Source organism: Canis aureus, chromosome 11, assembly GCF_053574225.1.
Source record: "Canis aureus isolate CA01 chromosome 11, VMU_Caureus_v.1.0, whole genome shotgun sequence".
Taxonomy (NCBI): domain Eukaryota; kingdom Metazoa; phylum Chordata; class Mammalia; order Carnivora; family Canidae; genus Canis; species Canis aureus.
This window is the reverse complement of record NC_135621.1, coordinates 35,724,591-35,750,618: the sequence shown is the minus strand read 5'-3', so window position 1 is coordinate 35,750,618 and position 26,028 is coordinate 35,724,591. Positions and strand designations below refer to the sequence as shown.

The 26,028-nt window shown below is 42.7% G+C and overlaps 2 long non-coding RNA genes across 2 annotated transcripts in view; one reads left to right on the top strand and one right to left on the bottom strand.

The window, feature by feature from the left end:
• The window catches only part of LOC144323866 (uncharacterized), a 144,545-nt gene that overhangs the window by 2,628 nt on the left and 115,889 nt on the right, over nt 1-26,028 (top strand). The window lies entirely within an intron of this gene.
• LOC144323021 (uncharacterized) lies at nt 12,218-16,746 on the bottom strand. Its single transcript, XR_013388579.1, has 4 exons — nt 16,576-16,746; nt 13,854-14,023; nt 13,557-13,607; nt 12,218-12,540 (listed from the first exon to the last, which is right to left on the bottom strand). It is a non-coding gene; the product is annotated as an uncharacterized LOC144323021 (long non-coding RNA).

Genomic DNA, 26,028 nt, shown 5'->3' with positions numbered 1-26,028 from the left:
TACAGGATCAGTGGAAGCCCGCCAGCCCTTCCTGGCTCGTACACCCCAGAGCTTCTGTATCCATGCTTCCCTCACTTCATTGTCCAATCACTCCTCGGTGATTTCTCCAGTCAGGACATGTGAGCATGTCCCCTGGGAGGCTTCCATAATATATCTGAATACCCTGTGCTTTTTTAAAGATGAACCGTGTGAAATAGCCAGTTTTGTGAGTCAGAAGTTGTTATTGATGGTAATATATGGTTCAACCTAGTCCATGTCGGTTATCTAGTCTCATGTGCTGATCTCACCATCAGCATGCTAAGTTCCCTGTGCATAGAGACTGTGATTTGAACGTGGCTATGTCCCCAGCAGCTGGCTCACTGTCTTCTACATGTTTCTGGAATGAATGGATGATTTGACCCAAAGGGAAGATCACCCCTATTGCACACTCTCTGCCCTCCTTGTAAAACTAAGATTCCCCAACTTGAACAGGCATCAGAGTTTTCTGTGGGATTTGTTGAAACAGATAACTGGACCCCATCCCAGAGTTTCTGATTCTGGAGGACTGATAATTAGCATTTCTAACAAGTTCTCAGGTGAAGCTGGTCCTGGACACCATGCTTTGAGAACCACTGTCTTAGATTATTAGCTCTCTCCTGGGGAGGGGAGAAAGATTAGTCATAAGTATAAAAAAAATTTCTCCTGTACTGGGTCGAATAGTGCCCCACCCCAAATTCATGTCCACCCAGAAACTGTGAATGTGAATAAGACTTTTGCAAATGTAATTAAGTTGAGGTCATATTGCAATAGGGTGGATCCTAAATCCATTATGATTAGTATCCTTATAAAAAGAGAGTAATGAAAACACACAGACGCAGAGACCCATGCAGGAAAATGCCCTATGAAGATGGAGGCAGAAGGTGGAGCACTATGTCTACCAGCTCAGGGATACCAAGGATTGCCAACAATCACCAGAAGCAAGAAGAGAAGCATGGGATGGATTCTCTGTCGGGACCCTCAGAAGGAACCCATCCTTCTGACACCTTGATTTCAAACCTGATTTCAAACCTCCAGAACCGTGAGAGAATAAACTTATGTTGTTTTAAGCCATTTCAGTTGGTGATAATTTTTACAGCCCTAAGAAACTAATATATCCACGAAAGTGTGGGGGACAAAAGCCCACTAAGAATCACTAAAAAAAACCCAAGCAGTGATTTTTAAAAAGCTTTTCTTCTTTCACGAGAAACTTTAGAGGCTATTGGAAATGACCAGAGCCTGCAGACTATTCCCACCTGGCAAAGGGGGTCCAGCCCACTCTAAGCCATGCAACCCCAGGGCCACATCCCCTCAGGGGTACCACACAGGGCCTTTCAACCCGGGAGCAGGTTGGAGTTGACATTCCTAGGTTCCAATTCCAAGAGTCTGCTTTTGTTGTTTGGATGTGTGTCCTGGAAACCTACATTTAAACAAAACTCTCAGGTAATTAATTGATGGTCCAAGGCTGCATTTAATGAAACATAGGCTGGAGGGGTGGAGTATGTATAATGTTAAGGTTGGCAAACCATACCTTTGACTATTTGAAACAAGGACTTAATTTTCTGTGCCATTGAACCTTTGAAAATTTTTTGGATCCTGTAGACACTTCTCAGCATAGAATATGATTCCAAATGCATAAAACAAAGTACATGAGATTATAGAAGAAGCCAATTTTATTGAAATACAGCATTAAGAATATTGAAAATTTCCAACTTTTTTCTATAGTATCATTGTTTATTAACATATTACATAATGAGAATTAACAGTCCATCCAATAACTACCGTAATTTCAAAGTGGCAATGAATCCAAAAAATATAAAATATAATATATATTTTAGTCCAAATTAGATTTTGAAAAACAGTGATACCTATAAAGTAATAAGAAAAATCTGTGGTCTCACATCATACCAAGTCATAGGAACTGCTCATACTCCTGCAGTGTATGGTCCACATTCATAATTGAATACATTTCAGTTAGGATCGGTAGAAATAAAGATGAAAATGTCCCCCAACTGCATGGTCCCCAGAACTCTGTCCACAGATCCTTTGAAAGTCCATGACCTTAAGTTAAGAATCTTTTCATCTTTTTGCTTCCGTGGTGGTGGCCCCATCACCCTGCAAGCCCAGAGCAACTTCAGATTCTCCTTTCTCAGCCACATAACAATTTCCCTTAGAAGCTGGACAATATGGTGGAATTGGAATGGGCATTGGAATTAGAAGCTCCATGGGTTCAAATACCTCTCTTCCAACTTATTAACTGTGTGGCTTTCATCCTCTGAGCCCTGGTAGCAACATTTACAGTATCCACTTTGTAAGGCTGCAGTGAGGATTCAAGATGATGTATGTAAAGTACTTGTAACACAGTAGGTACCTAATACGGATTAAATATAAATTATTACAAGCTATAAATAACTGATTAAAAAATCTTTTTTAGTGTTTTTCCAGTTAGGAAATACTTAAGTTTTGAGGAGGATTTATAGCATTTCAGGTATTTGTCGCATTTCAGGTAAGAGGAGTTGGATGGAAGGAATGAGAATTGTTCAAATCACACTATGTTGGATGCTGGATGGATTCATTCACCCAACAGGCTTTCAAAGAAAGTGCTCAGCCTGCACCTACTGTGTGCACAGCAGGAGCAAGAGGAGCATCCAGAACATGCTGTTGGAATCTGACCTAAGTTTTAGCCTTTCAGCCTCCTGATGTCTGGCAGGCCAGGTTATGACTGTGGCAATGACTAGGCCAGGCAGATGCAGGTGGGGCTTGCGGTAGCTAGATCACTCCTGGAACATGGCTTGTGCCTTGGCTGGTGTAGGGCTAGGGTGTTGAGAAGCAGACAAGTAGGTGGGGAAACTTTCTACTGCACTGAGGCAGCTGACCCTCACAGGGAACTGCTTTTTGTAAGGCCCGTGTGTGTGTAAGTGCCTCTGACAGATGTAATGGGGGCCTCCACTTGCCAAGTTTGCTCCAGTGGCCATGCTCTGGCCAGTGCAGGGCCAAGTCCTTCTGCACTCACTTCTTCCCATCTTTGTGAGGTTAGAGCTAGCATTCGAGGTCTTGAGAGAGGCCCAACTCTTATCCTAAGGGAAGGAGGGAGTGGTGGGTTTGCAATTTTCCTGCTGTCCTCCAGGGTCTGGCCATAATAGTCAGGCAAACTACAACAGTGTCTACCAAGGTGAGGGAGATAGGGAGCTGGTCCTGTGCCCTGGCTCCTGCCATCCAAAAGATGAGCTCTGCAAAAGTAGCACCAACCCCAACTTCCTCCCTGTCAAGGGGTAACAGTAATCTTTGTGCAGTAGCATCAAGATACAAGGGAAACAAGAGATTTAAGGTCAAGTATCCTGAATTTAATTAGATTCTATTTCTACCAACTGCTACTTGTGTGACTTTGGACAAGGCACTTAACCCCTCTGGGCCTCAGTTTCTTCATAGAGTAAGCCCAGATGGAAGCTGGGGCCACCCTGCCTGTGAGATAGTAGAAAAGAAGGCTTAAAGCTTTCCCCTCTCCTTCCACAGCCCTTCAAAATTCTCCTGAATGTCTGCATTCCGGGTTCCAGCTTCTGGACACACTGACTCTGTTCTGTGCCACATCAACCCTATGCAACATCAGGTCCCTTCTGAGAGCTCCAAAAAAGCCCCCTTACAGAGTAGCAACAGTAGATTAGTAGAAGCAACCAAAATGTCTTCTTTTTTTTGTGTTTCTTTTGGTTTTGGTTTTGTCAGAAAGAAGAGAGATGAGGGATAGCCATGGCAGAAATTTAATCAACTTCAAAATGATAGCAAGCCTTAGACTGTCCCTAACATGTCCTTCAGCCCATCAAAAGGATCTCATTGGCTCTTTGCCTCCCCTAGACCTAGTCCCCCTCTCCCAGTGGGTCCTCCCACTCTTTCCTTTAGTTCTTCTTCTCTTCACTCATTCTCTTGTCTTGTGCCCAAGGTCAAGATGCTTCCCCTTCTTTGTCATTGGGGTCAACATCACTCCCTTCAAGATGCTCCACCTACCTCAAGTGTCTCAAAGCATTTTTCCACAAAAGACCATTACATTTCCAAGTAGAATCTGTAAACTTGTTGATAATAGTAATAGTTCAAAAAAAATAGTAATAGTTCACCAAATTACATGAAGATTACATGAAATAATGTACATGGAGGTATTTTTGAAATGCAAGGTATTGCACAAAATTCATTCCTTCATCCATCCATTTCTGCAACAAATATTTGTGAAGCTTTTAGTAAGTATTGGAGATGCCTTCATGGGTTTCACAGTCTAATGAGATGCTAGAAAATAACTATAATAAAGTGTAATAAATGCCATAATTATGGAACATCTCATGTGTAATGGCACAATAGAGAAGGGAGTGATTCATGTTACTGTAAATATAATGTAGGATATATATATATAGTATAATACAATATAATCCTATTATAATATAGACAAAGCATGCTCAAAGTACTCTTCCGAGCATTTTGGAGACAAGCTTTCTGTTTGATTGATCTAGTCCCTGGGATTATATTGACAAGTATCTAAACCTTCTCTATGTGTCTATGGAGTCATATCTGTGTTCAAGGTCTGGAACTTTATTCTTGGGGATAGGTTATTTGACTTTCTAATGTCTCAGTTTTCTCATCTGTCAAATCTGTATGATAATCCCTCAGAAGCTTGCCATAGACACTGAAAGAGATTCATTAACTTGTTCTTTTGACAAATAGTTCCTGAGCAACTCCTATGTGATGGACCCTGATCTGGGCACTGAGGTTTTTATAGGGAATGAGATAGTGAATGGGTCCTTGCTCTCTCAGAGTGAATATCCTCCTGGTGAGATAAGATAACTATTGGTATGCAGCCCTGTTAATGGGCACCTGGAAGCTGTGTAGCACTTTCACTGCAACCTTTCCTTTCATGTTGTCTTCATTTTTAAATTCCCCTGCACTTTGCCTCAAAATTCTGTTGCCTTGGAGCCCTTCAGATAGAGGCTGCTTATGGGAAGTCACAGGAGTTGGGAGAAGGAGGCAATCTCAACTCATAGGCCTGTAGGCTGAGCTGGCAAGTGTGTTAGTTCAGGTTGTTATAACAAAACACCATGGACTGGATGCTTAAACAACACACATTTGTTTCTCACAGTTCTGGAACCAGGAATTCTGAGATCAAGGGGCTGGTAGACTTGGTGTCTGGTGAAGAGGGACCCGCCATTATGCCCTCATGTGGCCAAGGGAGAGACCACCTCTCTTACTGAATTCCTTCACCCTCATCCCCTAATCACTTTTCAAAGTCCCTCATCTTCAAATACTGTCTTTTGGGGGTTAGACTTGGACATTAGAGTTTGGGGAGGGGACACAAACAGCTCACTGCAGTGAGAAGGAGTGCAGAGCAAAGTAAAGATGTTTAAACCAACAAGCAAATATTTCCTTCTGTTTGCTGCTTTCTGGAACAAGTCCAACTTTTTAAATGACTTCTCTTCTTTGGTTTAGGATTTATTACAAATGTGCCTCCTCTGTTTCTCCTATAATCATGTCACTGAGTGGCCCAGAGATAAATGTCAACAACACAGTGCAGCCCTTAAGGAACCCTGGTGGTGGGAGAGTGAGGGATCTGAGTAGGGGTCTGGCAGGCTCTGCAGAGGATGCATTTATTAACCTGTGGGAGTTTAATCCAAGTTCTGGGTCTGGCAGAGTTTACAACCACGCAGTAGGGAACAGAGCATGTTTGTGGCTCAGGAAGGCTTCTCCTCAGCTGTTGGGTTTTCCCCAGCTCTTTTGTCAAGTGCTCTTCAGTTTTGACATTTGTTTTTCCTTTTGGACTTTTCCTATCATTACCAATAGGTGTTGCAAAATCAAGCCTTGGGAGAGACAGTTGTTTTAGGCATGGAACATTAGCGATATACAGCCTCTGGGAAAGGAATCCTGTGCCTGGGACTCACAGAGGCAAGGCCTGAGGTTTGGCAGGAGAATGAGGTAGGACAGGTCAACCATTTGGATTTCTTGATTGCCAGGTAGGGCTGTGATACAACTCCAAAGGGCTCTGGTCACAGAAGGACAACTAGCCAGTGCCCTGGGCATAGCTGTCAACTCCCTTCCTCCCATTCCCCTTTCTCTCTCCACCTTCCTAGTTTTTAAGCATTTGGACTCAGTGCCAATTTACTTAAGAGCTAGGATTGAATCCAAGGAAGGTATTCTTGGGGCTGGGGGAATTCATCGAGAATTCTGCTGTGGAGACACATGTAGGGTAGCCCAGTCAGAACACTCACTATGAGATTGGAAGAGGAACTCTGCTTAAAAGGTGCCTGGGTGGGGCCTCTTCTTAGGATCTGGTAGGGAAATTGAGGACACCTGGCCGCTGTGCCTCGAATGTGTCTTTGCTTCCCTTTCCCCTTTCCTTGTTCCCCTCCTTACTCCTTGCATTGCCTCTTCTAACAACATACTGGTGTTAGGGTTCCCCATGTGCCAGTCCTGGCCTTACAATGATGGTAAGGATGGGAGTCTGAAGTGTGGAGTAGGTGTGTGAACCTCATCGTTCTCTCCTGTGTGCCTTGGCTTGGAGATCAGAACTCCCCAGGGACAAGCAATGGATAGAAACAAAATCCTGCTCTAGCAATAGTTGGGCAAGCTCCCTAGAGCCCCTTCCTCTATTACTGGGTCCATCCCTGCTGCTATTGCAGAGCTGTCTGAGGGCTGTGCTGAGCTGAGTTCCAAGACTGAGACTTGGAAGCCTAAGCAAGCCTTCTATTGCCTCCTCCCCGCCAAAGCTCACATAGATCTGTGAGGGAAGTCTATGTTTTTATCCATCCAGTGGCAGCTATGAAGTTGGAATAGAGCTGATGAGATGGATTTGGCTTGGTCTAATGTATAGGAAGCCCAGGAGAGCGTGCCTGGCATAAGTCCTGTCCTCGAGCACACACAATGGACCTGTCCACAACAGATCACAGCCCAGTGAGTCTAGGCCCCTGGTATCACAAGCTGAAAGCCAACCTTGATTGTTTTTTTCTTCTTAGTTCCTCACTCAAGAATTCACCAAGTCATAGCAATTGTATCTCTAAAATATCTTTTGGGTCCATCTGTTCCTCTGCATGCCCTTTGCTGCCTTCCTAACCCAGGACACTGTAGCCTGAGTTCCAGCACAGCAAGTATGTCTTCTTAGGTCTCCCTGCAGCCCCTCTGTCCTCCCTACCATCCACGGTCCATATTGCTGCCAGAGGAATGTCTATCTTGTTAAAAAACTCCCCTACTGAAAATTTTCAATGTCATCCCTTTGCTCTCGGGGAAAAAAATTCACCTTTTAAAATGTTTCTGACCATTCTAAGAATCCCAGTTTATACTTTTAATATTATCTTTCATCTTGCCTATTCCAAACATAGTGAACTGCTTTTCTTTTTCCCAAATGGGCCACCCTTTTTCTCACCTTTTCTCCTGCGCTTCCCTCTGTCAGGTACTTTTACTCCACCCCTCTCCCTTTTCAACCAACTCCTATGCAATTTTCACATTGTTTTCTTAGCTGTCACTTTCTCCAGGAAGCCCTCCTTCCTTTGTCTGGGTTGGTGGTCCTCTCACATGCTCTGCAGCCATCTATTCCTTTCTGATTATATATTGTCATGGCCTGTTTATTTGAAATTCCCCCTGGCTGCTAGAGCAACCTCTGCCACCAACAGGCACTTCCTTGGCTTCTGCTAGGCTAAGCACACAGTCTCCATTCCACACCATGTGGCTTCATTTCATCTCTTCATGAATTTGCCTTAAGCAAAAGAAAAGGGGCACTAGACATCGTAATGTGTGATGTTCACAACAGCAGTAATTCCTTTTAATATAGAGACATTCCACATGTTGTTGGTTATTTTATTGGCTCTCAACAAAGCCAGGGGTGAAATGATATGTCAGCTCTTCAAGTAATGATTCTGTGGGGTAGTAGGGTAGGGACTGCTTTTTAGGTTATGTCTGAAAACTCTCAAATGGGATGCAACTTCATGTCGTCTCCTTTTTGTTATGGTAGAAACTATGGAGAAGCCTTGGTAAATATTTTTCCTGTCTGGAGCCTCAATAGTTCAGTCAGGCTTTTGATGGGAGCTATATATCAGATGACTCACTGTGGAGCCACTGGGGAGAGTCTGAGATGATGTGCTGTTGACCAGCAAAGGATGAACACACTCTAGATGGCAAGATGCTTCTCTTCTACAATGAGCACTTCCTGAGCACCTCTCCTGGGCCAGGCTCTGCGAGGTGTTGGGGTACAAGGCCTTGAAAATCTCCCTAGTTTCTGAGTTTTATAGAAATGGCTCAGATGAAATTGTAGGAGTTGAGAGAAGGGAGGGAGCACAAAGACATGCTGAATCAATGAGCAAGAATGGTGCAGTCCCATTTATACAGCTAAACTGGAAGAATGACAACATGTAGTTGCCTTAGAAGGTGTCCCTCAGGTGGTGGCAATGGCAAGCGCCAGGGTGGAATTGGGAAGCTTTAGGTTCCCCCATAATTTCCAACAGCACCTCGTGTTTTTGTACAACCGCTTCTAATTTAATGTTAGCTATAGTGTTATGTAAACACATCCTCAATCCCATCTGCAGATTGCTGCCCAAGACTGACATTGGATGTTCTGTGGCTTTGCTTCCTTTCTCCAGTTCCTTGCTAATTCACAAATTGCTGAAAGTTGGTTCTTAGTTGGAAAATGAGGCACACCAGGCTTGTCAAAGATCTGGGCACAGAGACAGATGCAAATGCCTGGGCTTGTGCAGACAAGCATACACTTTTATGTGTGTGCACACATTTATTTCCATATACACTGTGATACCATATTGTTGTCCAATTCCCTTACATCACTGGATAAGAATGTGTGCAAACACTCCAGGGACTGAGCAGACTTGTGGGTAAGACCCTTCCTCCTTCTAAATGCTTGGCAGGCTTCTGCAAAGCTGACCTAACAAGGCCCTGGCTCAAGACAGCGGGACAATGAGGACTTCAACATTATTTATGACAGCCTATTTTGTATTGTAAGTGACCTAGGTACCCTGTTTCAGAGAGAGGAGTTTACATGCTGAGAAGACAGGAAGATATGTGGGTGTGGAGTGATGGATGAGGTGTTCGGGGTGAGAAGTGCAGAGGGGATGGAGTGAGGGGACAGGTGCTGATTTTGAGGCCTTTTGTCATGTTTTGGGGACATCGCTGACTAAACCAATGGAGATGGAAATCCTAAGTTCTCATTGTTAATAAATCTGCCTCTTTTGATATTAATAATAATAGCTATTAGTAGTGATAGCTGGAATTTTGAGGGGGCACGATCAATATCTCTTCTTCCCCTCTGATTCAGAAGCAAGAAAAAATGTGAGACAGATGGGACCAAATTGTCACTTTTATGACTAGAGTCAGTACTTTCATTAAAAGCCCAAGTGGCTTCTTGACTTCCTAACCCACGATTGACTTCAGAGCAATGGACCTGAGAGCAAATTGGTGTCTACAAAATAAGGCTCTTTGCTAAGTAGAGAAGGATGGGGAAGAAAAGCCAAAATCCCTCTCTTGGGGATCTTTGCTAGACTAGCACCATCCATTCAAGAAACATAGACATTTGCTCTTGTTCACCAACCAGGTAACTCACTCTTTCTCCCCCAGGGAGTAAGGATACGTGGGCCAGGAAGGCCAGGTGTGGTCAGGGAAATCACTCTCATTGCCTTGAGCATCTAGTGGGCAGGAGGACTTGTCCCCCTGATGGTTCCCTTGCTTTTGTCATAGCCAACCGCAGTCAAGATTATGAGGGGGTCTATCCTCTCAGGGGAGACGAATCCTTTGTCAGGATGGCTCTATTTCCCCTTTGAGAGGCTGCCCTTCCCATAAACCCTTGCTCCTATGGTGTTTTCCTTGGGCTGCTGGTGAGCAGGGTAGACTTTACCCTCAGAAGGTTCTGAAATGAAGCAAATCACATATTAATTGAATCACTACCATGGACATTCTGTTCAAGGCTAAGAAAGTATTCCATTTTCTACTTCCTGCTTCAAAGAATGTCTAGCTATGTTGCCTAATAAAGCTCTAAAAGAGGTTATTGACCAATGGAAAAAAAATGAAAGTGATAAAGGGCAAGGGCATCTGTCAAGGCAAAGCCTGACTGGCACAGAGCCTTTGAGGTGGGGGGAGGGTCGGTGCTGTGAGGGGCTTGTGGAAGGGGCACCAGCTGCTTCCAGAGAGGAACTGTTGATTTGGATTTGGAAACCTATGGATGCCATTCAGGGTAGGAGTGAGGCTATGAATGAGAGCAAAGTCTCTCTCTCTCTCTCTCTCTCTCTCTCTCTCTCTCCTTTCCATCCCCCAACCTCTCTCTTCCTCACTCTTTCTGAATTAATAACCCCACCAGGACTTCCTGAGAAAAACAACCAAGTCAGAAAGTCAGAAATCACTGCACCTCTTTGATAGCCCAGTCCAGCCACACAAACTCATATCTCTTGGGCAGTTACTCCCATATGTCACCCTGGCCACGGAGAGACTTCCTGTTCATTCCACTGTCAGAGACATTAGTTGTTAGCACTTTCTGGCAAAGGGTCTTGACAATCACCTTGAAAAGGAAAACAGTACCATGGGTTACTGGAAAGAATGTGGCTTTGGAGCCAGGCAGTCCTGGGCCCTAGTCCCAGCTCTGCCACTTAATGGCTGTGTAAGCCTAGGCACGCCACTTAACCTCTTTGACTTTATTTCCTCATCTGCAAAATAAACAACACAAAGATGAGAGTAGTGATCCTACAGAAGTTTTGAAAGGTGAGGGATTCAATGCATGAAAATGTGTCTGCAAGACACATGGCAGATAGGTTTGATATTTTGGGAAGATTCCACTGAAGCTTCCTCTTGATAAACAGCAGAATTTATCTGAATGAAGACTCTGAAGTTACAAAAATCCTTCAGCATTTGCCTTGCATAAGGGAGTTCTTCTTCTTCTTCTTCTTTTTTTTTTAATTTATGAAAGAGAGAGAGAGAGAGAGAGAGAGAGAGAGGCAGAGACACAGGCAGAGGGAGAAGCAGGCTCCATGCACTGGGAGCCCGATGTGGGATTCGATCCCGGGTCTCCAGGATCGCGCCCTGGGCCAAAGGCAGGCGCTAAACCTCTGCGCCACCCAGGGATCCCCAAGGGAGTTCTTCTTAAGCTGTCTTCATTAGGCTTTCTAAGGAATTACCTTTCTTCTGCTCTAAGTCTGTGTCTGTTTTCTCTCAGTGGTAGCTTCTCATTAAAATAATTCTGCAAATACACTCTCACAGTATCCTCTCAGCCATTCCACTACTATACTGGCCCTGGTTTGTAATGAACTGTGTATTGAGGTTGCCTATATGTGGTCATGAAATCTATAGTGCGGACAGAAGTCCACAGGACACAGGACCCTGGCTGGCCCATGTCTTTGTGGCCTTTTTTATGGGCCTGCCCTGCAGGTGACTCAAAGCTCCTTTTTCCTTCCAGACTTTGGAGCTTGGATGGAGCCTAAGCACGACCAGTCTACCCATACAGAAATCCTACTCTGAGGCTGAGTGTCATGTGGATGTTTCTCTAAGGGTGTCACTCAGGATTATTATTAGATGCAAGTGACAGATATTTCACAGAAAATGTTTTGAAAAGGTATTAAGTAGCTTCCAATATTTATGGGAGACAGGAGAATGAAGTTTAAAAACTGTATATATTCCAGGGATGTTAAGCCACAGCTGAAGTCCCTTGTTGGCATGGTATCACTGCATTGCCACTGCTGCCATTACTGGGCACTGAGACTTTCAGCACTGAATCTTGATGCCAATGCATAAGAACCCTGTGTTATTGGATTGCCTGCTCAATATTCATAGGATGGAATTGGAACATCCCATTGAGTGGTCTTAGGTCATGTGTCTAATTCTATGTAACAGATAAACAGGGAGAGTCCCCTTTGGCTTTCCTCATGTGATCACATAGTAAGGAGTTCCTTCAAAGGTAGGAAGGTGTTTTAAAGATTAATTTTAGTATTCTAGAAAACTAGGTAGCTTTAATTTATTGTCACAACTTTTGGTTCAATAAACAGAAAAGTATAACTGAAATGTGCTCCTTACCTCTACAATTTGGATATGGCAAAAAAAAAAAAAGTACCACCTTGGACTCAACTTCTCTGATCCTTGGTCTCTTCTTCTATGAAATAGGAATTAAAGTAAAATCCTTATACCTCTCTAAAATTTGTCGTGAAGATCAAATATAATAATATAAATACAAAGCAAACTGTTGAATGCTATATAAAAGGAACAAAGAGCATGAAATTTCCTTTATTATTTGATAAGCCATTGGCAAACAACAGCACCTACAATATGGGCTATTTGTTGTGTGGAGTGTGGTGATGTATGCAAGAGCATGGACAATCTCATTCTGCAATTAAGGCATGGAAAGCTCAGGAACATGAAATGTTGAGTGAATCCCCTGAGGCCATATAGCTGGTAAGTGATCGAGCCAGAATTTACACCTTAGTATGTCTGATTCTGAGTTCTGTCTTCTTTCTAGGAGGCCTGGTTCTCATTCCTTAAGTTGGATGAATTGACTGGAAGCTCAGGACAGAGGTTTCTCTTCAGGAAAGAAATGGAAGGATATCAGGGGAGACATGGAAGCCCGTTTCCCGAGTTCTTAGAATGATGATTATTCCATAAGAGCACACTGAGATATTAAAGCTGGAGGGCCCCAGTGAAAACCACAGTGAAGCTTCTCAACAAGCTCATGAGCTATTGCGCTGAATGGTTTTCATTTTGTAGGTGAAGGAACTAAAATTGAAAGAAGTTAAATAATTTGCCCAGAGACCCTCAGCCAAAATCTTCAGGGTTTGAGATTTAATTCAGGCATATTTATTGCTTTGGATTCTTAGTTGGAAACAACAGAACCCAATATTGGTTAGGAAGTAATTTCATAAAAGATTTTGAGTGGCCTTGGCAAAACAGGCATGGAACAATATCCTAAATCACACCACTCAATTATTTTAGCCACTTATACTACTAATGTCACCGTTAGGTTGCTCGTGCTAGAACCTCTTCCACTGTAGCCTCCAGGAGCTGGATGTTGCTGCCACTACTCTTGTTTAAACAAATTCTTCCTTGTGTCACCATTTGCATCAAGTAGTTTACAGGGACTTCTGATAGTCTGAGCCCAGGTTGCATGCCTGCAACTGGCAACTGGGAGTTCAAGAGCCACAAGGGATTTCAAGAGAGTGAATATATGGCTTCTACAGAGGGAAGAAATCTCTTCCTCCTATTAAGATGGTGGGAAAATCCCAAACATGGAAGAGTGTTTCATGATGTTGGGGGTGCAGAGACTTTGCGTGTTTTTAGCTGAATTCCTAATATGTTGAGCATATAGTAGTTGTTATGGGCTGAATATTTATATCCTCCCCCAAATTCATTGGTTGAAGCCCTAATGCCCACTGTGATGATATTTGGGAAGTGGGGCCTTTGGGAGGTATTAGGTTTAGATAAGGTCATTAGGAGGGGGCATTGATGATGAGATCAGGGCTTGTATAAGAGGAAGAAATAAAAGGGCTCTCTTCTTCACAGCAAGAGGGTAGCCATCTATAAACCAGGAAGTGAGCTCTCACCAGAAGCTGAATCAGCTGGCACCTTGTCCTTGGACTGTCCACCTTCCAGAACTGTGAGAAATAAATGTCTATTGTTTAAACCACCTTGTCAATGGCATTTTGTTGAGCAGTCAGAGCAGACTAAAACTATAGGTGTGTAATAAATATTTACCAACTGATTGACTAAATGATTCTCAAGTCCATGCCCTTAGCCACTTTACTCTGCCTCTATAGGTGGTCCCTTGACAAGAGCTAGTACAAATTATGCAATTGCACAATAGTGAAATTATGTAAAGCCCCTGTCCTGTATAACACTACCTTCATGGGGGTGCCTGGGTGGCTCAGTCAGTTGAGCATCTGCCTTTGGCTCAGGTCGTGATCCCGGGGACCTGGGATCGGGTCCCACATCGGGCTCCCTGTTTGGTGGGGAGCTTCCTTCTCTCTCTCCCTCTGCAGCATCCCTCTGCTTGTGCTCTCTCTTTCTTTCTCTGTCAAATGAATAAATAAAATCTTAAAAAAATAAAACTACCTTCATGTATATATATTATTCATTCATTCAATAAAATGTGCTGTTGTGGTTTATGATGATGAGTTCTGAGACGGACGGATCATATCTATCTTGTTCACCATCATATCATCCACTTTTTCATACAGTGCTGCAGAATAAGCAATTGTTAAAGAAACAAGAAAGTTCATGAGTGAATGACTTGAAGAAGTAAAATTGTCAGCACTTGGGATGAATGGATCTGATGGGTAGGGAGAGAGGTGGTATCCAGGATAGTTTCCAGGTTTTTGTTTTAAACATCTGGTTGGATGGTGACTGCCATTTACTGAGATAAGGAACATGGGAGGATGGACAGGCTCCGGAAGGAAGATCAGGAATTTAGTTTTGGACTTGCTGAATTGTGTGTCTGTGAGACATGAAAGTAGGGATGTCGAGTGTGTTGCTGGATATATGGGTCTGAAACTTAAAAGCGACGTCTGGAATGGAGATACAAATTTGGGAGTTGCCAGCATACTAGTGACTGAAGTTATGGGCATAGACATGAAAACATATTATATACATAGTACATAAAACTCTTCATGAATCTACAGATAATTAAATAGAAAATCATATATACATGTCACCATGTCTACAAGGGAATGAAGTTATTGGTAATATTCAGTAATGAAGAATACGTAGTATCAGCCTGAGAAGTCGATTACTGACCAATGTTCAGTGGACACCAAAATGGCAGAAACCTTATATTGGAGGTTGGAATAGTTTAATTTCAAGTTGGTCTGCCTACAAGGACAATATGAACACAGATCAGTGATGCATCCATGTCTCAGAGCTCCTCCTGCTGAGTTATTGGATACAAAATGTTAAATATGTTAGATGGATGTTAGCCATGGAGCAGGCAGTTCTTTCATGTCAAGCCTAAGAACATTCTGAAGGAGGAGCACAAAGGCAGGGCTGTGGGAATGTCAAGCTCAGACAGGCCTGGGGGCCTGCAAAGAGCTCTATAAGGACTGAGTCTTAGGAACTTTGAGTGAAGAGAACACCTCATATTTTTTTCTCCTCTCTGTGAAAGTTATTTTCAAAAGGCAAGGCAATCATGAGATTAACACTGACCCTTTCTAGGCTCCCAGTCTGGGTATGGGTTGAGGGTACTTGTGTTAGGAGGTCCTTGTACTCTGTAGTTCTGTGATCATAGTCCATGTATCTGTCACTCTGATTAAGAGCAAGAGTTGTGAACTCAGAGTTCAAATATCACTTCTGCCATGAATTTGCTGGGCAGCCTTTGGTGGGTTACTTATTATCTCTGAATCTCAGTTTCTTTATCCTGCTGGGAGGGCGGTGAAGGTGTAAGACACAGGGTACTTTAGATATAGTGAGTATCTAAACACATCCTTATGATGGCAAATTTGAATCAGCCACCCTATTTGATAGGTAGCCACTGGTGGGTTCTATATAGGGAGGTGATGGGATCTGATTTGCCATTTCTAAAGATACCTCTGGTGCCATACAGGAGGCTGGACAGGACACTAGGGGACCAAATAATTGGCTACTGAATTAGTCCAAGCACGGAGTGATGGTAGTTTGGATCAGGGTAAAAAGGAATTAGGGGGTGGTGTGATGGATTTTCAGGTTTTTGTAAAGATTAGTTGTTTAGTAGGAGCTTAATGAATGATAGTTAATGTAATAATTACGATTAAGGTTACCACTTTCATTCTTAATAACATCAATCAGTTGCAGATAATTTGGAGATATCTCAAAACATATACATTCCCCTGTTATCTTGCTGCTTTTGTATTTAATAAACTCCTGTGTACTTATTACATACCTGGAATTGCACTACATGCTTTACATACATTACCTTATTTAATATCGTAACACTTATATCATCTCCATTTCACAGAAGAGGAAATAGGCTCAGTAATGTCACACAGCTAGTGAGTAATAGGGCTGTTTCAACCCCATGTAGTCTGGATTAACATGAAACTTAAAAAAAAAAAGATGATTCTTAGACTTAGTTTGGGATCAACTCTGGTTGTATGCCTCTAAGCTATGACTGGTTCACAATCTCCTACCTGAGGATTTAAACAAAGATCTTCCACAGAATTCAGCTGTCACCCCCCCTTCACCTCAGAGTCTCTTAGGACACATACCCATTTTGTTAACAAGCATATGAACACATAACTTGTGGGCATCCGAGTCTCTCTTAGAAAAATTCTTGTAGTTCTCTGGGGTATATGATTTCACCTCCAATCAAACATTAATAATGAAACAAAATAAAATGAAAAGATTTAAAAAATTGCCTGGCTGTTGAACTGCCAAGAGCCCAATTAGTCAGAGCAGACCTTACAATAATACCAAATCAGGGAGGAAGTCCGATAAGAAAACATCGCCTAAGATGATTTTTAATTGGCAGTGAGAAAATAACTTGAGAACAATAGCTTGATGGTGCCAATTCCCTTTCACATTTCTCACTAAATCAGTCTTTTCCTCATCCGGAATGCTCTACCCTCCTCTTGACCCACCCATTTACAAAATTACCTTTGGGACTTGGCTGAAAAGTTAGCTCCTGCTAAATGCCTTTCCCACCTAGCATCATTTTGCTTGGCTCTGATGGATTACATCATGAATCCCTCACTCAGTGAGGGCTCTCTGGTCTTAGATGCCTCTCTGCTAAGAGCACAGTGGTGACCTAGACACCATTCCTGGCCTCTCAGAGTTCAGAATTTTCTGTGACGATGGAAATAGTCTAAGATTGCATTCTCTGATACAGTCACCACTAGCTATGTGCGGCCTCTGAGTGCTGGGAAAGCGGCAAGTGCCACTGAAGTACTGAATTTTTTAATGTTATTTAGTTTTGATTAATTCCTATGTAAATAGCCACCTGTGACAGCATAAGTCTAAAGCGAATGGCTGATAATAAAGATAGGATCATAGCCAAGTCTTCAGAGGCTGTGACAGAAATCTGTAAGAGTTTGAGGGAGGGAACTGGAGTGAGGTTGGTCAGCTCTCCTGGGGAGAGTCAGGGCTACTCAGAGGAGCAGTTAGGCATAGCCTCCAGGTCAGCCACCCTGGTTCAAGTTCACGTATTTTCTACCTGTTATTCCTTATTACAGGCAAGTTACTATTTGGGGAATATAAATAATAGTGAAAGCGAATATAAGGGAAGGGAGAAGAAATGTGTGGGAAATATCAGGAAGGGAGACAGAACATGAAGACTCCTAACTCTGGGAAACGAACTAGGGGTGGTGGAAGGGGAGGAGGGCGGGGGGTGGGGGAGAATGGGTGACAGGCACTGAGGGGGACACTTGACGGGATGAGCACTGGGTGTTATTCTGTATGTTGGCAAATTGAACACCAATAAAAATAAATTTATTATAAACAAACAAACAAAAAAAGAAAACCACCGTTATACAAATGAGGATTTGAGGCTGAACTAGGGCAGAGGTGAGTGGAGCTGGAGGGAAGGTAGATGATTAGATATCTGGCCAGTCTCACCAGTAGTCTCCTCCTGAGCAAGCAGGAGGAGGCTCAGGCACCATTGTTTTACAGGCTATTCTTGCTGAGAATCACATTCCAGTTATGCACCTTGCATGGGTCATTCCTCTTGTTCAGTCACTCACATGCTCGCTCCAAAATAAAGTCACTGTATTTTTTTACTTGATTCCAAAACAGGTTCTTGTTCCTTGTCAAAAAAGTAGAGAAATCATGGAAAATTATAAGGAGGAAATCACAAATAAGTCCCAGAATTTCAGGAATTGGGTGGATGTGCAAACATTCCTATACAGAGATACTAAATGTACACTAGTGGGAACGTATTGTACACTATATTCTATAATTTCTCCTTTATTATTAATTTGCTGGGAACATTTTATTTTATTTTATTTTTTTAAAGATTTTATTTATTTATTCATGAGACACACACACACACACACACACACACACACACACAGAGAGACAGAGAGAGAGAGAGAGAGAGAGAGGCAGAGACACAAACAGAGGGAGAAGTAGGCTCCATGCAGGGAGCCTGACATGGGACTCAATCCTCGGCCTAAACCTAAACCGCTGAGCCACCCAGGCTGCCCATGCTGTGAACATTTTAATATGTTAATGTAGAACTTCAGAAACACATTAATGACTATGTATCCCATTGTACCATTGTTATGGGCATTTAGATTATTTATTTCTCTCCATTCTAAAACATTCTATTGTGATCATACATCTTTATGTGCTTGTATGATTTTCTCCATATGATAAGTTCCCAGATGGGGAATTTTGGCATCAAAAATACACTTAAATTTTGAAACATAATGGGGATGACATGGAATCTGTAGTGTGCTTCGGGTAGTATGAACACTTGAACAATACTAAGTTTCCTAATCCATGAGCACAGGTTGTCTTCCCATTTATTTGTGCCTTCTTTAATTTTTTTCATCAGTGTCTTATAGTTTTCAGTGCATAAGACCTTTATGTCTTTAGTCAAGTGTATTCTTACAACTTTTATTCCTTTTGATGCTTTGTAAATGGGATTGTTTTCTTAATTTCCTATTTGAATAGTTTGTTGTTAGTGTATAGAAACACAGTTTTGGTATGCTGGTTTTGTATCCTGCAACTTCACTAAATTTGCTTATTAGTTATACACATTTTTGTTTGGGGTCTTTAGGATTTTCGACATATAAATTGTATCACCTACAAAAAGAGATAATTTTGCTTCTTCCTTTCTGATTTAGATGACTTTTACTTATTTATTTTTTCCTAAGTGCTCTGGCTGGGACTGCCAGCCTATGTTGAAAAGAAGTGGCAAGAGTGGGCAATCTTTGTTTTGTTTGTGATCTTAAAGGAAAAGCTTGCAGTTTTTCACCACTGAGTTTGATGGCAGCTGTAGCTTTACACATATGACTTTTATTCTGTTGAGGTCAATTCTGCCCTCCAGAAAAGTGTTTACATACGCGAGCTCCTTTTCATAGTGATGACGCACGCCAAGGATGTGACCCCTGCAGCTACCGCCAACTTCTTTTATGTGAGTCAGAAAGAAATGTCCCTCTTATTTAGCCCCCCATTATCGCTGGCATCTTACACCTACAAACTCAAGGTGACTCCCTGTTCACAAAGCCCTCAGCCAGCGAATGTGCCTTGGTTTGTCATTTCTGTCATTCTCCTGTCCCTCTGTTTTTTATCTCATCTACATATCTCACCCAGACCCTGGATGAATCCAACCATTTAGTTTCTTTGTGCCAAATTTCAAGTGACCAAATGTACTTCCGGGGAAAAAAAAATGACACAACAAGGAAGCATGGTACCACTGTGAATTCAGAGCGAGCAACCACTAATGGGTTTCTCCACTGTCCCCAGTGATCTTGATATGTCAGCGCCTCCTTCCATGTTTCCCTGCTACAAAGCAACACTCTCCTCACTCTTCTGACAAGCCTTCACCCATCCACGTGTCCCTGCCTCTCAGCAGATGATGTTGGGAGCTCTCTGGCTGTCACAGTGGGGCCACTACAAGGGGAAGCCCTCTTCTCTGTGCTCTCCTGGTACTCTAGAAGAAGAAGTTGGAGCTCTCACTTAGCTGGTGAGTGTAAAAAGTTACCTCCACTGTGGAAACCTGTGCAGTGGTTTATTATAAAATTAAACACACATTTCCCAGAAAACCCACTCAAGAGAAACTAAAACTTGCACAAGTATATTTCATAGCTGCTTAAATAAGGAAATAACCTGTATGTCTGTCCATTAATAGAATAATTAAACAAACTAATATATTCATACGAAGGAATAAGAAGTAATAATAAGGAATTAACTGATAGGACGCAACAGCATAGGTGAATCTCACAAAACACAGAAGAGAACAAGTCATGTGATTCATATGAGTTCTCAAATAGGCAACCCTGATCTATGACAATAGACATCAGAATAATAGTAGTCGCCTGCGGAAGGAGGGCTGCGATTAGCTGCGTGGGGGTGGAGGGAACTTTCTGAGGTGAAAGGGAGTGTGCGTCCTATAAGTCTATGCACGTGTCAAACTTCCTCCGACTGTGCACCTGGGATTTGTGTGTTTCACTGTGTATGCATTTTAACTTAAAATTGATATATTTAAAAAAATGATATATTTCTATACACACAAAATAGAGATTCCTGTATGGTAAACTTGATCAACCTAGTATTCATCTTGAAAGATTATTAAAACATGGCAAATTTTATTTCATCTTTACTCCCCTCCACCCTCTGGATTATTTTGAAGCAAACATTTCAGTATAAATCTATAAAGATAAGAGTCTGAGAGTTTTTTTTCTGTTACTGTCTGGCTATCTTTTCTATCTGCCTCCCCACGGCCAACACCATCCCCACCACCAGAACCACCTTCATCTGTTGCCTCCTTACTGAGCTCTTGCCTTTCCAATTCATTCTTCATATAGCAGCCCCAGGGATCTTCAGAAATCCAATGTGATTATGTCATCCCCTTCAGCACCCTCCTTAAAATTCTTCAATGACATCCTAATGCTCTAAAGGTAAATAGCAAAATCTTAAAGAGCTATATTAATTTCTATTGAAACACAAGTTACCACTAACTTAAGGGGCTAACCCCATTTAGTATCTAACAGTTTCTGTGGGTGAGAGGTCTGAGCATAGGGTAACTGGGTTCACCATTCAGGGTTTCACAAGGCAGAAATCAAGGTGTTGGCTGGGGCTGTGGCCTCACCTGGACCTCAGGATCTTCTGAACTCATGCAGGTAGTTGACAGAATTCATTTGCTTGAGGTCATAGGACAGAGACCCCCATTTTATTGCTGTTTGTTGTCTGGGAGTGCTCTCAGCTCCTAGAGTGCCCTCAGGACCAGGCCACAGGGGCCTTCACCACACAGGCAGCTCACAACACCGCCAGTTGCCTTCTGGAAGGCTGGCAGGAGAGTGTCTGCCGCAGCTGCTTGTCCCTTTCAAGAACTCACCTGATTACATCAGGCCCTCCCAAGATCATCTCCCTTTTGATGAACTCAAAGATCAATAATCCTAGTTACATCTACAAAACTCCCTTGATATTTAATGTAACATAACTATAGGTTGCTAACCCATTTATAGTCATAGGTCTTGCCTACCCCGACTTAAAGGGCAGGGATTACAGGGCATTAGCATCTACCATCTTAGAGTTTTGCCTACCACACAAATGCTTCCCAGCCCTGCCTGGACTGGCTTCTGCCTCCTGTTGGGTCTCATCTTGCTCTACTGTCTGCCTATCCTTCTCTGTTCTGGCCCACGACATCCTAGCTGCTGTCATGTTCCTGAAAGTCTCCTGCTCTCTCCTGCCTCAGAACCTTTGCATTTGCTCTCTCTCTGACTCTTTCTCTCTCCCACACCACACTGTTCATCTCATTAAAGCCTATCCTTCCTTCAGTTCTTAGATCCAAAAGGACTTCCCTATAGGTCAGCCTTAACTAGGTCAGATTCATCTGAAATATGTTCTTAGTACACTGAGCCCTCTTCACAGAACTCCTCACCTTGTGTTAAATACTTATTTGCATGATCACTCAATCAACATCTTTCCCCTTCCCCAATATACTGGAACTAGCTTGAAGGGAGAGCCTGTATATACTTTTGTTTTATCCCTAGTATCTCTTGGCACATGGCAGGCCTCAAGAAACACACGTTGGACATACGAATCAGCCTCAGTTTGCTTGAGCGTCTGTGATATGAGGGACTGGATTAGCTTACTAGTCATTCTCCAGCAATCTGTGATTCCAAGATCCAGTTCAACCATTCAATTTACAGTCGGGAAAGTGGCTTAAAATATGAAGTGATTTCCAAATATTTGGTGGAGCAGAGGACCTGCTGCCCCAACTTTTTCTCCGCACAGCTCTGGGGCACATTCTGGCAGCCAGTCAGCCATTCATTGGTTCCTTTTATTTTCCAAACCCCAGGATGCCTGAGTGAGATTTCCCATTTACAGATGAATTGGCTCTTCAGCCAGGACGACTGTCCAAGTGTGAATGCAGTCTTTGGATGATGTTTGTTGGCCAACTCAATGTGACCTACTCAGTGAAGAAAGACAGTCCCATCCTACTTATTGGCAGCCGGTTGGGTGATACTGTGGGAAGAAGTCGTAGTGTGCTGGCAGCCTCAGGGGAGGACTGCTTTGTCATTGTCTGCACTGGGAGTGTGTCAGCCTCCTTGCTGGACAGCTGTTACTGCTCGTTAGCCTACAATGGACACGGAGCAGCAGACCACCCGAATGGAGGTCTGTTTCCTATTTGCCTGTCGCCATGTGGCCTGTCCACCTCAGCTGTGTGAGGAGTGCCAGATGCCTGAAAGGAATCTAGGGACAGAGAAGAGTTTCTCCTCTGCATTATTCTCTTTAGATTTGAATTACTGATGAAGTTTGGAGAGGAACAAAAGATCAGGATGATGCTTGGTGTCATGTGGCCTCTAGAGGAATCTGGATGTGTCAAAGGAGGCACCAGATTCTCAAGGGAGAGAAACCAACCTTGTAAGAAAATAAGGAAGCAAGAAACCCAGGTGTGTGTGTCTTGATTCCATTTGGCATTCCAAGGCGGGAATGTAAACTGGGTTCTCTATGCCAAGGGGTACTGGGATCTGACCTCTAGTAGCTCTAGATCTTTAAGACTGAAAGTACGAACAGTGTGATATATATATATATATTTTTTTCTTTTTAACAATGTGATATTTTAAGGCTACTGCCAGTTATTTTCCCTGTAAGAATTGAAGCAAAATTCATCTCTGGAGTAAGGCTGGTCTTTTATTTTGTGAAAAACACAAAATTTTGGCGTACACAAAGGCCAAGTTAAAGTCCTACCATGGAGCAGGCAAATTTGGGACAAGAGAAGCTCAACAAAACAGCTAAACTATGTTGCCTGGTTGTGTCCAATGATGGAACAAAGTTGCAACTCCCAAAAGTTTTACCTGTATGAGGGGAGTAGAGGGTTTGAGTTTTAGGATGCTGGTGATGGTGGGAGGGGGGTTGCCCCTCAGTGTGATGAGGGCAGGGAGCGCTTTAGCCAGGAGCGGGATGCTGGCAGGAGGGCATGGTTGATGGACCCCAGGAGCAATGACAGCTGATATCCACTTTAAAATGTACTCCTGGGTCACCCCATATGAATGAGTGAAGTTTCTTGAGTCATCAGTAAAAAAACCCAATGCTGTCTAATCAAAGAAGAACATTTTGGAAACAGATGTTGGGAAACTCACAGGAGTGGCAGAATAAATAGACAATCAAGAATCAGAAAAGTGGAAATAAGCACATCTTCTGAAAGATGCAAGCAGGAGTTAGGTTCCTTCTCTCTTGGATGGGTTCATCATGTGACCCAGTGCCCCGATTCTGTCTCTGTTTAAGCTTTAGTTCCAGGTAGACCGGTGATTGCCCTGCTTGGTAAGCTATTTCTGTTCCTGGGTCAGTCAGTGACGTTGGGGACAGAGAGGCACAGATTTGGTTGCTGAGGCATGGTCTTAAGCTGGCAGCTGCCTCAGTGTGGTTTCCCTAAGGCAAGTCATCAGAAACTTTGTGGAAAGACTCTCCTCCTCCACTACCGTATGAAAATAAGGAAGAACGAATGCCCACTGACCAGAGCTCTCCAAATCTTTAAAATTACATTATTTAACTATTCTTTAGGTTTTGTTCTTATTAAATGAAACTCAATTTTTAAAGCTTTTCTTTAAAAAAAAAAAACACTATTTATTTGAGAGGGGAGGGCAGATGGAGAGGGATTAAGCAGATTCCGTCCTGAGCGTGGAGGCTGAGGGATGGCTCGATGTCATGACTCTGAGATCCCAACCCTGAGCTGAAACCAAGAGTTGGGTGCTTAACCAGCTGCTCCACCAGCTGTCCCTTAGAAAAGTTTTCCTAGGGATGCGTGGGTGGCTCAATGGTTGAGTATCTGCCTTTGGCTCAGGTCGTGATCCTGGGGTCCTGGGATCGAATGTCACATCAGGCTCCCTGGAGGGAGTCTGCTTCTCCCTCTGCCTGTGTCTCTGCCTCTATCTCTGTGTCTCTCCTGGGTAAATAAATAAAATCTTTAAAAAAAAAAGAAAAAAGTTTTGCTAAATTTGTTCAGTTTTATAGACAATAGTGCAGGCATGTACTTTATGTTTTGTGTTAAATATGAAGAAACTCATTTTGTCTATTGTTAGCTCATCCTAATCAATTCAATAAAGTTTATTTTATACATTTTATACCTACTTTATGCAAAAGAGTGTGTGATTCTGGTTATATTGTACTTTAATTCCACAAAAATTACTATTTTTACCTTAATCAGTACCTTTCTGGAAGGAAGTGACAAAATCTAAGATTTGGCTTAAGCCAAAATCAGTGTTTATTGGCTCACATAAGTGGGAAGGAAGTCCAGAGGTGGTTGGCTTCAGGCACAGCTAGATTCAAGAACTAAGAAAATGTTATTGGGGCTCTATTTTTTTCTTCATTCTTGCTCTGATTTCCTTTGAGTGTTAATTTCATTTTGTAGATACACTCTCTCTAATAATAGAACAGATTGTCACTAAGAGGTCCCCATGCACAGCCTTCTACCCCAGGAGCCCCAGTAGAAAAAATAGCTTTTGTGTTCCAACATGCACATATAAACTAAGGGGAAGAATCTGGATTGGTCTTGGTCCTGTCTCTGACCAATCACTGTTGTAGGAGGGTGGAGCACTAGTGTCCCGCCTGGGCCACCTGCCTGCTCCTGGGGTGGTGAAAGGTGGGAGGTGGGTGCCATGAATCACAATGATTCTTAGCCTGTCACAATCATGGGAATGGAAGGAGTACCATTCCCCAGTAGAAAATAGGGTTCTGGAGAAGGCAGTTCCACTTAATTTATATTCATAATTCCCAAATTCCTTTTTTTGAGATGAATCTTAGCAATCACTTGTCTGCCACCTCATTTTTAAAAATCAGGAAACAGACCAATACAGTTGAAGAGACACTGGTTAGTTATTCATTTGACAATGCTATGCTTTGCAGATATAACTGTGGCCAAGATGACTGTAGGCCCTACCCTCAGGAAACATTTTATCCAGTAGGAAATATATACAGACAAGTAAAGAGTCTCCTATAATACCTCATGGTAGGTGTTACTGACAAAGTAAGAATGAATGGAATTCTATGGGAGCACGTTAAGAGGGGCCACTCACCCAGTTTGAGGGACTGTCTGTGAGGAGGAGATGTCAATACCAAGACCCAAAGAATGGACACATAAACTAAGATAATGCTAACTGCTATAACAAACGAACCCCACACTGCAGTGACAGCATAATGGAAGTTTGCTTCTCATCCATGTAACTACCAATGTGGTTGGTCTGTGGGTGAACTTCTTCACTGTAATTCAGGGATCCAGACTCCTTCTAGTAAAGGGCTTGGAGTCCTTTACTTCCAATTGTCAGATGAGAAAATAGGGAGGAAAAGATACACCTGCTTCTTAACCCACTCTGGCCCACAAGTGACACGCATGTTTTTTTTTTTTTTCACATTCCATAGGTAAGACCTCACAGGGCTCCACCTGATGCAGGCGGCTTAGTAATATAGTTACTGATTTGGTAGCCACAGCCTAGCAAAAATTTTACAATACAAAGGTGAACATGAAGCTTTGGTGTCCTTAACTCAATGAGTTAGCCAAACAGGGAAAAGATTTGGTGTCTTAGCTAAAGGATGGTATTTTTTTTTTTTAAAGTAGGCTCCATGCCCACATAGAGCTCAGTGCAGGGCCTGGAATTATGACCCTGAGATTGAGAGCTGAGCTGAGATCAAGACTCAGATACTTAACCGACCGAGGCATCCAGGTGCCCCAGGATGGTATATTTTTTAAAAGGCCCAGAGGTAAGGAAAATCAGGATCCAACTAGAGTAGGGCTGCCAGATTTATCAAATAAGAGTGGAGACTTTCCAGCTAAATTTGAATGTCAGATAAACAATCAATAATATTTTAGGATAAGTATATCCCGAATATGCCAAAGGGATATACTTATACTATAAGCCAGTCATTGTCTTTGTGAAATTTACGTTT